The following is a 13509-nucleotide window of genomic DNA, read 5'->3' as shown; positions in this document are numbered from 1 at the left end:
CGACCGCCCATCGCGATCGCCGCCGAATTTTCCGCCAGCTCTCTCTCTCTTCCTCTTTTTCTTTTTCTTCTTTTTCTTTTTCTTTTTCTTTTTTCTCTTTTCTTTTCTCTCTCTCTCCTTCTCCTCTCTGCCGCGCGAGCACCGCTCGGCCCGCCATTGCCCGACCCCGGCTCCCTCTCCTCTGCCGCGCCAAGCAGCTCGCTCGCTGCACGCCCGTCCCTGGCCGTGCACCTCGCCGGCCGCCACCACCGCCTTCCTGTGTCCGCCCTCGCCGCCGCCCACCCTATGTCCTGCACACGCACACGCGCGCACCACGCCGCCGCCTCGCCGCTCGAGCCCGCGCGGCGACACACACAGCACCCGGGGCCCCTCCACTTGCCTGCGCGCCTGCCCGAGCCATCACTTCGCCCTGGTCCGCCGCGAATCGCGCCGCCGTCGCGTCGCGACTCCAAACGCCATTAATGGTGCCCGCGCCACTCGCCGGCCGCCACCACCGCCTCGCTCCCTCTCCACCGCCTCTCCTGGCCTATAAGTAGCACCCCCGCGCAGCTCACCTCCCCCACGAGCTCCACCGCCAACCCTAGCCCCTTCCCCGACCTTGCAACGCCGCCGCCGCAAGCGTCCCTGCCCGCCGCTGCCGGCCCTCGTGGTCCCGCCGCCTCGCTCCACCCCAGCCCGAGCAAGGTGGGGGAATCAAACCACCTCCTCCTCCTCTCCCTTCCCCCCTATTCCGGGCCGCCAACAAGTCCCGGGCCGCCGGAATCGGCCGGCGCAGAGGCTCCCCCCTCCCCTCCTCTGTTTCCCGTGGAGGGAGGAGGAAGAGGGTGGCTTTTTGCCACAAAACCCCCTGGCCTTCCCTCTATTTCCTAAAAGAACCCTCCCCTTTGTGTCACTTTTGTTTAAAAGGCCCTTCTACTTTTAGCTATTTAGGAAACTGACCCTCCACCATGTAAACTTAATATTAATTAGATCCCTACACCTTTCTAGTATGCCCCAAATATTTTCTAAAATTATAACCAAGCCCTTGCCATCTCATAAATAATTACAAACAAGTCCCTGACCCCTTGTTTAACCCCTTGTTTAATCCACGGGTGAAAGAGATTTGGTTGTGAACATATGGAGTTTTGGAGATGATGAGCAAAGCTCGGGCTCAAGGCAAAGGTATAAAATAGGGCTTTTGCATTTTACCGGTCACAAGGCATTTAGTGGATGAAAAGTGACAGGATTTGTTGGATAGATAGCCATACTATCAAGAGGGGTTGTGTACTCATGCTTGACGGGTCTTTAGTGCCATTTTGCTCAAAATGTCTAGTTGCATGCATGAGGGCTAACGGCATTTTGAAAGGATTTAAAAAAGACTAAGTTTAAGAGCTGACTGTGTAACGGCGGACAGTCCGCACCCGAGGGGCGGACAGTCCGCGTTCGTCCCAGAGAGCTTGCAGAGGCTCTGGTGGGCTGGCGGACAGTCCGGCCCAAGTGGGCGGACGGTCCGCCATTTTTATTCAGAACTTGTACCAGAAAGGGTGTCTCTCTTTTGGGCTGAAAAGTGTACTGCGGACGGTCCGCTCCTGAGGCGCGGACAGTCCGCAGGCTAACTTCAAAGTTGTTCCAGAGATGTTGTTGGTCTCTGGTGGTGTGGAATACATAACTGCGGACGGTCCGCCCCTGGGGCGCGGACGGTCCGCCAAGGCTTAACGGCTAGTTCTGACACGCATTAAATGCACTCTGACTCACTGGTTTATAACGGCGGACGGTCCGGTTTTTGAAATGCGGATGGTCCGCGATTTCGCAGAAAAGAGTGTAACGGCTAGTTTTTGGAGGGATGTCTATATATACCCATTGCCCGGCCTTTGGGAGGCTCTCTTGGCCATTTGGACTGCATACTTGACATCTTAGAGCTAAGGCATCCCTCTCTCACACACACTTGCTTAGAGATTGCATTCTTGAGAGTGTGAGAGCTTCCTAGTGCATTGCATCAAGAGTTTGAGCTTTGTGGCATTAGGGAAACTTCAAGCAAGCGTCATCGACTTGTTACTCTTGGGAGTAGCCGCTCCCTAGACGGCTTGGAGAAGAGGATTTCGTGGAGCTCCTCCTAGGAGATTGTTGAGGAGCCCCGATTTCGGTTGTGAGAGATCTTGTGCTCACCTCACCGGAGTGGTGAAGAGCAACTCTAGTGGAATCGAGGTGTGGAGCGGTTCCTTGATTCAAGCCGGCTCAAGATCAAGAGGTTCTTGATAGAGGAGCGGTTGATTCTTGGAATCCACCTCAATGTGGATTAGGGGTGACCGGCAAGTCATCGACACCACGGGATATATTCTTGTGTCAAGCTTGGTTACTTCTCTTGCTCATTTTAATACTTGTTTTTACTTTGAGCAATTTACTTTACTAGAGCTTGATTTGTATCTTGTCACCCTAGGTTGCAAACCCATCTAGAGATAGAAATAGCTTGACATAGGGCTTTCCTTTGTTACTAATTAAATTTCTCTAGTGTTGTTGGCTTTAGATTTTAAACCACATATTCACCCCCCTCTAGTCGGTGTTCTTGATCCTACAAGTGGTACCAGAGCTAAGTACTCCATTAATTGCGGATTTAACCATCTTGGAGTAGAACAATGACTAGTGATCATGGAATTCATGTTGGGAAGCCACCGTTCTTTGATAGGAACAATTATGATTATTGGAAGACTAGGATGTCGGCTCATCTCAAAGCCATGAGTAGAAAGCTATGGAGAGTAGTAAGTGATGGATATGTCATTTTGGACCCAAAGAGTTTGACACCCCTAGATGAGGAAAATGAGACACTAAATGATCAAGGGGTTAATGTGCTAGTGTTCTTGATGTGAATGAATTTAATAGAGTCAAGAGCCTCACAAATGCAAATGACATATGGAAGAAGCTCATGGAAATTCATGAGGGTACATCAACCGTGAAGGAGGCCAAGTTATATTTGCTAAAAGGGAATTTTAGTGAATTCACCATGAAGAAGGATGAGAGTATAGCTGAGATGTTCAACCGGCTAAATGACATTGTAAATGACCTCAAGGGACTTGGATTTGAGGTACCAGATGAGGATTTCAACCACAAGTTTCTTAGATGTCTTCCGGAAAGATATGACACAATTGTGACCTTACTTGTAAGGTCAAATGTGAAGACCGCAACTCCCACACAAATATTGGGAGAAATTCTCACCCATGACATGTTCAAGAAATCTCAAGATGAAGCTCATGGTGGAGAAATTGATATGAAAAAGAAAAGTGTGGCATTCAAAGCTCAAGATAGCAAAAATGAAAAAGAAAGTGGATGCCAAGAAGAAAAATCGGATGAGGAGATGGCTCTCTTTGTCAAAAGATTCAATAGAATGATGAGCAAGAAGAACTTTGGCAAGAGAGGTCAATCATCAAGAAAAAATCCTTTTGTGGACAAGACTTGTTTTAATTGTGGTGAAGTAGGTCATATCATTGTCAATTGTCCAAACAAGAAAAATAACAAGAAAAATGATGAAAAGAAGAAGAAGAAGTTCATCAAGAAGAAGAAGAATGGCCAAGCTTATTTTGTTGAATGGGATTCCGATGCAAGCTCCGATGATGATGATGATGATGATGATGATGATGATGATGATGATGACGACAAGCCATCCAAGGGAGTTGCCGGGATCGCCATCAAGGAGGCTCCATCACTCTTCTCTACACCACATTGTCTTATGGCAAAGGGTGGTGCAAAGATACAACAAGATGGTGAACTTGATGAACTTTCATATAATGATCTTGTTGAAATGCTTAATGATGCCGATGAATTCATGACAAAAGAAAAGGCTAAGTTGAAGGACTTGAAGTTGAAGTTTACTTCTCTTCAAGATTCCTATGAGGAGCTAAAAACTTCTCATGAGAATCTCAAAGAAATTCATGAGAAGCTTGAGAAAACTCACAATACCTTTCTTAATCATGAAAGAAAAGCAACATTGAGCATTGGTGTTAGTTGTGATTTAATTGATGATAAATCTTGTGGCTCTAGCTCTACTAGTTCTTGTTGCACCAAAATTGATAACTCATCTTGCAATGAATCTCTTATTATGGAGAATGATTTGTTAAAGAAAGAGATTACTTGCTTGACTAATGATTTGAGAAAGTGCTATGATAGTAGATCCAAGTTTAATCATTGTTGGGCAAGCCAAAAGTTCACCTTGAACAAGCAAGGGTTTGGATACATTCCTAAGAAAGGAAAGAAGGCTTTTGTGCAAACCAAAACTACTTTTGTGAAGAGTAGTGGTAAGCCCTATTGTGAAAAATGCAAGAAAGTTGGTCATGTTGAGAAGAATTGCACCAACAAGAAAGTCGTATCCTTTGATTCAAGTTACATTCTTATGAAAAATTCAAATGACAATGTTAGTGCAAAATTTGTTGGGATACCTATAAATGGTGCTAAAAAGAATGCCATTTGGGTGCCAAAAGTCTTGGTCACTAACGTGGTCACTAACATTCAAGGACCCAAGAAAGTTTGGGTACCTAAAAGAGTTACTTCCTCTTTGTAGGTGAATTACAAGTCCGGAGGAAGACATTGGGTGCTTGATAGTGGATGCACTCAACACATGACCGGAGATCCAATGATGTTCTCCTCTCTAGATGAGAATGTGGGTGGCTATAATGACATCATCTTTGGTGACAATAGCCGGGGCAAAGTCAAAGGAGTTGGTACAATTCCTATCTCAAGTGATCATTCTCTTTCAAAAGTATTGTTGGTTGATTCTCTCAAGTTTAATCTAGGAAGTGAGCCAGAACAGAGGAGAAAATCAAGGAGAGGTGCCACTGACACCACCGCCACCCTCGGGGACCTGGCACAGATAATACACAACCCGACCCTCATACTGGAAACACTGGCCAATGCCCTCGTCAACAAGTGGCCACGAGAGCAGACCATGAACGACAAGCTGACAGCTTTTCTGAGGACCAAGCCACCCACCTTTGCTGGATCCAGCAACCCCTTGGATGCAGACGACTGGCTGCGTGTGATCCAAAGGAAGCTTGAGCCGTTCGAATGCCAGGATCGAGACAAGGTTCTCCTGGCAGCCCACCAACTCACCTGGACTGCCTTGGCCTGGTGGGAGAATTACTGCGCCGCTGCCGAAGATGCTTCCACCATCACTTGGAAGGAATTCGTGAAGAAGTTCCGCCGCTACCATATCCCCTCGGCCACCATGAAGCGCAAGGCGGATGAGTTCCGCGCACTGCAGCAAGGAAGCATATCGGTGGAAGAATACACCCATCAGTTCATGGAATTGGCCCAATATGCACTAGAGGAAGTGAACGATGATGAAAAGAAGCAGGACATGTTCAAGAAAGGATTGAACCCAGAACTCCAGATCTTGCTTACCCCTCAGATCTACCCCGACTTCAATACTATGATGAACAAGGCTATTCTCACAGAGAGGGCCAAAACTGAAGAAAGGAAGGATAACAAGCGCAAGTTTCTGGAAGGCAAGGCCCGCCAGCATGACCGCTTCCAGAAACCAAGAAATTCCAACTATATGGCACCAAGATATCAGGCCCCAATGCAGTATAGGACCTAGTCTTAGGTGACAGGCCCACAGGCCCCTAACACACAGTTTAGGAGCCAGAACACCATAAAGGCCCCGCAGAGCAATGCAAGCCAGGTCACCACCAACAACAGTAATACTAGGGTCTGTTTCAACTGCCGAGAGACAGGGCATTTCATTGCCAGCTGCCCATATGCCAAGAACAAGCCTGCGACATCAGCCTTCTCCAACACAGTGAATGGACCAAGGCCAGTTCTGTCAGGTGCCAACCGAGTGCCCATCCGCAACAACAACAACACCAATAACAACAATCAGCAGATGAGGCAGCCCCAGTAGTCATTTGGACGAGCCCGCGTCAACCACATCAGCGCGCAGGAGGCTCAAGGAGCTCAGGGCATAGTGCTCGGTGAGTACCTAGTCAGCTCAGCTCTTGCAACAGTACTATTTGATTTTGGAGCATCACACTCGTTCATATCCTCAAGTTTTGTAGAAAAGCACAATATACCTATAGTACTACTAAAAACACCCCTATTAACCCGGACGCCTGGAGGTGACATCAAGTGTCAACTAGGTTGTTTACGGGTAAGGATCAATTTAAGTGGGGTAGAATTTCTAGCAGACCTAGTAGTACTTAAGTCTAAGGGAATAGACGTGATCCTTGGAATGGACTGGTTAAGCTGAAACAATGGTCTCATAGGTTATACCGACAAGGTGGTACACCTAACGAACCCAGAAGGAGTACAAGTGACCTGCCATACCCGGGGAAGTGGATCTGACCCAATGGTGTTTAGCATGAAAGCCAAGTCCTCGGATGAAGTCCAGGTAATAAACGAATACCTAGATGTTTTCCCTGAAGAACTTCCCGGAATGCCACCATATAGGGATATAGAGTTTGTGATCGACCTTGTCCCTGGAACCTCTCCTATAGCAAACTCACTACGAGGCCGTTACAAAGGACACGTTGGTAAGGTGTAACTGCTAAGGAATCAGGCTCCGCAATGATGGGGCCCACCTCGAGGGGCTACGCAGACCAAGCCTCGTAGCGCAGGGACCATTGAAGCTCACCACCCCTCCTGCAACGTCGGTAAGTTACTCCTGAACCAAAATGACCTAATTAGTAAGCCAAGACCGTCTCATTCCAGTCTTGTGGTTGCGCGGTTGTCCCAGGTTGCCGCTCTAATGACGTACGGTCCTTATGGAGAGTAGCTAGCACATAACACAGTGCGAGCCCCCTAAACCAAGTTTCTAGAAAAACCAATTTTAAACGAGACGTGAGCCACTCAAACGGGCCACTCCCAGAATTAAGTTGCATATACCATTAATCAAATTAATTAAAAAGGACCAAGTGTGTTATAGCATGGCACCTAGCACAACTATCCAAAATGCAACCCAAAGGATATATATAAAGGATATAAAGTGGCTAGGAAATCATTATAGGCATACAGTATTAAAATGCAGTATGAAATTGTATTTAAAAGTGATAGGTGGTGTTCATGTTATACTTGCCTTCCTCGTACTGCTCCTGCTACTGCTCAAATTGGTCGGAAGACGGCTGCTTCGGGTACTGGTACTGGGGCTCCTCAGATGGATCACCGTCTACTCACGAACACATGGCCAAAAGCAAGGCACACAATAAGCTTACAAGCAAACACTAACAAAAGCTAAGAAACAGTACATCAATATATATAAATAGCACACTAAACTAGTCTAAACTATTCTATGCGTTACAAAGATTGCGTGGACATAAAGAACGCCTAAAATGGAGCTAGAACGCGCAATCTAGGCCTAAAACAAGGTCCAGGGGCTTAACTGCAAGAAAAACAGAGTTCTAGGGGCTTCTACGCAAAAACCGAGGACCTAAACATAATTAAACACTAGATCTAAGGGCTAGTGCGTAAAACTGCCAAGGGTGGACGGCGGGCACTAATTCTAAAAAGGTCAGGGGCTTAAACGATAAAAACAGGACCAAGATGCAAATACTTTTGAACACGCCTGGACTGCGGGTTATTTTTGGGAAAACACAGGGGCTACTTTACAAGTTTGCCAATGCTGACCATTTTCTTTCTAGGTTGACTCCGGGCTGGTTTGTTTTGGGCCGTCTGATCTTGATCTAACGGCCCAGGAGCAAAGGGCGCACGGGGCGGCGGCGGAACACCGCCGGAGCAGAGCTCCGCGGCGGCGCTCGGCCGGAGTAAAAGGTCTGGGGGCTACAGGAGTTCGTTTGGATCGTGGTTTGGTGCAAAAGAGCGAGCGCGGCATGCGTAACCCACTGGGGTCAAGAGCGGGCACAGCGAGGCTCTACGTGTCGGGGGCAACGGCGGCGGCGGATCCGCGCCGTGGGGTTAGCCGGCGAGCCGTGTTCCATAGCTAGCGCAAAAGAAAGGAGAGGCCGCGGAGATGCTCACTAGACCCTGGAAGCGGAAGGAGCGTCGATGCAAAGGGGTTGACAGCGAGGATTGGCGGCGAGTTGCGGGCGGCGCTAGCGGAGGGGGTGCTCCACGGATCGGCTCGGGGTGAGTCTGTGGCGGTGTACAAGGGTCAGGGCGGCCGGAGGATCAGCAACAGTGCGAAATCACGGTGGCGGAGCCACTTACCGGTGGTGGTTCTCAGGGTGGAATCTGGTGAATCTCGACGCGGGGTGGTCCGGGGTCGGTGCAGCGGGTTCGGGGTTGCTCCTGGAGTCGAGGCGGATCCGGTGCGGGGGTCTGCAGGGCTCGGCTCGGCGTGGCCACGGCGGCACAAGGCTCTGCGCAACAATGGCGAGGGCGGACGGGGTGGTTGCGGTGCAGTGGCGGCGGGACGGGGAGGGAGAGGATGCTGGGGTGCGGCTAGGCGTTTAAAGGAGGAAGCCGTGATCTTCGGCATGCATGCCCGGTGGAGATTACAGCTGCGATCACGGCGCGCGGCGGAAGCGGATCGCACACAACGGCCACTGCGTGATCCCGGGCGCTGGGTGTGGAAGGTTCTGGAAGGAGGGTGTGCGCGGGAGGCTGGCCGGTGGCCCTGCAGGTGGGCTCGTGGCGGTCGGGCTCGAGCGGGATGGCCCACAGGCAGGAGAGGCACGACGGCCGAGCGGAGCGGAGCAGAGGACGGCCAACGCCGGGGGAAAGAAAGGAAGGAGGAGGGAAGGTGCTGACAGGTGGGGCCGTCGGGTCAGTCGTAGCGGGGAGGAGGGAGCCGAGCCGTGCGAGCGCTGGCCGAGCGGCGTGCGGGGGGTAGCGGGCTGAGCGGGCCGCGTGTGGTGAAGCAGGCCTGGGAGGGAAAGGGCCGAGCGGAAAGAAGAAAAAGATCGGGCCAAGCCCAGGGGAGAGATGGAGCGCGGGCCTAGGTAGTTTTGGGCCGGCTGGGCTGCGGGTTGGGTTTGGTTGGGGTTTCTATCCCCTCCTTCTTTCCTTTTCTTCTCTAACTCAACCACTCAAACTAAATCTACTCGAATTCAAATTTGAATTTGAATTCAAAACCCTAGCACTCAAACAAAAAAAAGAAATGCACCAGCATGAATGCAACAACAATTTTTTAAACTTAGACAAATTTTAATTACTTGTGGAACAAAAATTAGATTAAATGCAAGACTAAACATAATAAACCTTAGAAAATTAAATAAAGCCAATTAAATTTATTATTAAAAGCTGAAATTTAAATTAGGGTGTTACAACATTGTCCCTCGAGGCTCCAGCCACATGCTGAACGTCCAATCCACACTAGAAGACAGAATCAGAAAGGCTCAAGGTTCGGATAAGGATTTAATGAAGATCCGTAAACATACTGGAGAAAACAAAGCACCGGATTTTCGAGTAGATGATAAGGGAACCTTGTGGTATAAGGATAGAATTTGTGTACCCAAAGAAGGGGGCTTCCGGCAAGTGATCATGGACGAGGCTCATAACTCAGCATATTCCATTCACCTAGGATCCACCAAAATGTATCTGGATTTAAGACAAAAATACTGGTGGAATGGAATGAAGGCGGATATTGCACGATTTGTCTCCCACTGTGATATGTGTCAGAGGATCAAGGCCGAACATCAGAAGCCAGCAGGATTGTTGCAACCCCTACCCATCCCGGTTTGGAAATGGGATGAGATAGGAATGGACTTTGTAGTGGGTTTGCCCAGAACACAGAAATGACATGACTCCATATGGGTAATAGTGGACCGGCTCACCAAAGTGGCTCATTTCATCCCCGTACGGACGAACTACAGTAGAGAAAAGCTAGCCAAGCTTTATGTGGAAAATATAGTAAAGTTACATGGTGTGCCTAGCAGAATTTTTTCAGATAGAGGGACCCAATTCACCTCTAGGTTTTGGAAAAGTTTGCATAAAGCCATGGGCACCAAATTAGATTTTAGCTCCGCCTATCACCCACAAACGGATGGCCAAACGGAAAGAGTAAATCAGATAATGGAGGATATGTTGCGAGCGTGTGTCCTCACCTATGGCAAGGATTGGGAACAAAGTTTACCCTATGCAGAATTCCCATATAACAACAGTTACCAGGCAAGTCTAGGAATGTCACCATTCGAAGCTCTCTATGGAAGAAAATGCAGAACTCCCCTGATGTGGTCAGAAGTTGGAGAACGTGCCCTAGTCGGACCCGCACTCATAAAGGAAGCAGAAGAAAGAGTGGCCGAGATTAGAGAAAAGTTGAAGGCCGCCCAGTCTCGACAGAAGAGCTACGCAGACAAGAAGAGACGAGAAATAAGCTTCAACCCGGGAGAGTTCGTCTACCTTAAAGTTTCACCTATTCGGGGAACTCGAAGATTTCAGATACAAGGAAAGTTGGCCCCTCGGTACATTGGACCGTACCGAGTTCTGAAGAAAGTCGGAGCCGTAGCGTACCGACTGGAGCTACCAGAAGTAATGTCGGATATACACCCGGTGTTCCATGTGTCCCAGTTAAGGAGATGTTTGAGAGTACCGGAGAAAGAGCATGTGCCAGAAGAAGAGATAGATCTGCAGACAGACCTTTGGTACCAGGAAGTACCTGTTAAGATTTTGGACACTGTTACTAGGAGAACAAGAAACTCTGAAGTACGGATTTGCAGAGTTCAGTGGAGCAGACACAGAGTAGAAGAAGCTACATGGGAACGTGAAGATGCCTTGAAGAAAGAATTTCCCCAGCTGTTTAGGAGCCAGCCGAATCTCAAGGACGAGATTCATTTTAAGTGGGGTAGGTTTGTAACATCCCAAAAATTTACCACATTAAATCACGCGCTAAAATTTTTCATCGTTGAGCTCATTTGACCCTAACTTTAATTCCTTTCCCAGAAAATTCTGCTGTCCCTATCATCGTTCCATGTTTTCTTCTCTTTTTTTTTCCGCCAACCGTACCCTCCCTCTTTTTCCTCGCCGCCGTCCCATCCCGCGTCGCGCGGCTGCCGGTCGCCCACGCGCGACCGCCCGTCGCGATCGCCGCCGAATTTTCCGCCAGCTCTCTCTCTCTCTCTCTTCCTCTTTTTCTTTTTCTTCTTTTTCTTTTTCCTTTTTCTCATTTATTTTTTCCCTCTCTCTCCCTCCGTCCCCTCTCTGCCGCGCGACCACCGCTCGGCCCGCCATCGCCCGACCGTGGCTCCCTCTCCTCTGCCGCGCCAAGCAGCTCGCTCGCTGCACGCCCCTCCCTGGCCATGCACCACGCCGGCCGCCACCACCGCCTTCCTTTGTCCGCCCTCGCCGCCGGCCACCCTGTGTCTTGCACATGAATACGCGCACACCATGCCGCCGCCTCGCCGCTCGAGCCCGCGCGGCGACACACACAGCACCCAGGGCCCCTCCACTTGCCTGCGCACCTGCCCGAGCCATCACTTCGCCCTGGTCCGCCGCGAATCGCGCCGCCGCCGTGTCGCGACACCAAACGCCATTAATGGCGCCCGCGCCACTCGCCGGCCGCCACTACCGCCTCGCTCCCTCTCCACCGCCTCTCCTGGCCTATAAGTAGCACCCCCGCGCAGCTCACCTCCCCCACGAGCTCCACCGCCACCCCTAGCCCCTTCCCCGACCTTGCAACGCCGCCGCCGCAAGCATCCCTCCGCCTCGCTCCACCCCAGCCCGAGCAAGGTGGGGGAATCAAACCACCTCCTCCTCCTCTCCCTTACCCCCCTATTCCGGGCCGCCACCAAGCCCCGGGCCGCCGGAATCGGCCGGCGCAGAGGCTCCCCCCTCCCCTCCTCTGTTTCCCGTGGAGGGAGGAGGAAAAGGGTGGCTTTTTTCCACAAAACCCCCTGGCCTTCCCTCTATTTCCTAAAAGAACCCTCCCCTTTGTGTCACTGTTGTTTAAAAGCCCTTCTACTTTTAGCTATTTAGGAAACTGACCCTCCACCATGTAAACTTAATATTAATTAGATCCCTACACCTTTCTAGTATGCCCCAAATATTTTCTAAAATTATAACCAAGCCCTTGCCATCTCATAAATAATTACAAACAAGTCCCTGACTCCTTGTTTAACCCCTAAACCTCTCCATAATCTATCATTTTATGCGCCAAACAATCTCCGATCGACCTGAAACTTTACCACGCCATTCCTATTATAGTTTTGGCCATTCCATTAGGAAACTGTCTGGAGATATTACTCCTATCTTCATATCGTAATTGTTTCCGATTCGAGCTCAACAATAAAACTTTTATTTCTTTTCTTGATTATGTGTTTGTTTGTACGCGTCGTAGATCACGGGGTGAACGAGGGAGAGCCCGTCGACGAGCAGTACTGTGAGCAAGCGAACAACGACCAGTTCTGCAACCCCGAGACTGAATGACAATACTTCGATCAGGACCTCCCGGAAGGCTTTGAAGACGGCAAGTTCAATCCCGCCATTTGATGCATGTTTTGTCCTAGTTTTATAAACATAACCTATTGGCCTGTTTTACAAAACTGCATATGTTTTACTTACTGAAAACATGGTTGGATAGCCTCCCCTTGATTTTTGATAACCATTCCTTGACCACCTAGATTAATGTCTGAATGTGATGTGTTTGGACGTTAATCGCTGCTAGAACGCTTAGGACCTTAAACACGATACGACTTGTTTTATAAAAAGGAAAATGTGTGAGTGTGTGTGGGAAGGGAAAATGTGAAATTTTTGAAGGATGAGTTTAGGCAGGATGGATGGCATTTCTGTGTGATTTGCCGAATGGTGTGCTCTAACCTGTGTGGTTAAGCAAGGAAGGGAGATATCTATCTTGTCACAATTAAGGACCGAGTTGGTGTGTTGTCTCACCTAACTCCACTATCGTGCAAACCACTCGACCGTTGAATGGGCAACGGCTTAGCATAAACCCCACTAGTTAGTCTGATAGTCATCAGGAGAGCTGAGAGCAACAGGTGATCAAGGAGAAGGGATTAGCTCTGTGTGACTAATGCCCCGGTTAAAACCTTTGTGATAGGTCAATGACCACTTGGTGGATCCCGTGATGGCTAGTCAGGTCTGGCTAAGGTGGGTAATGGCTTTGTTGGGTTCTGTACCGACACTAAGGTGATCGAGTTGCGATACCCCGCTTGTGGGTAAAGTTGCACACCTCTGCAGAGTTAAAATTTATTCGAATAGCCGTGCCCACGGTACTGGGCGAGTTACGGTGTGGACACATAACTAGTGTTTATTTTGGGATGGGTTGGCGTGAGTTGTTTTGGGAATGTGTTCGGCAGTTGTGCCGTGTGCTACGGCGGTTGAGGAGTCCGGTAGCAGCTTAAAATTTGGGTCCTGTGTGGGCCAACATTATGTGTTATTCGGTACAAAGAAAACTTGCTTTGAAAATCCTTTCTTTCAAATGAACCCTTGCATAAAAATCAGGTTTCCGCAAATTAAACCCTACCCTTATCCTTGATTTATCATGTGCATTATATTCTATTTATACCCCTCTGTGGGTGTGGTTGGACTTGCTGAGTACGTTTGTACTCACCTCATTCTTAATTTTTACAGAGGAAGATTCAGACTTCGTTCCCGAAGACGTTGAGTAGAGGTTCCGTCCTGCACCCAACCTTGCATGTG

This window comes from Panicum virgatum, chromosome 5K (genome assembly GCF_016808335.1).
Source record: "Panicum virgatum strain AP13 chromosome 5K, P.virgatum_v5, whole genome shotgun sequence".
NCBI classification, from domain to species: Eukaryota; Viridiplantae; Streptophyta; class Magnoliopsida; order Poales; family Poaceae; genus Panicum; species Panicum virgatum.
This window is presented reverse-complemented; position numbering follows the sequence as displayed.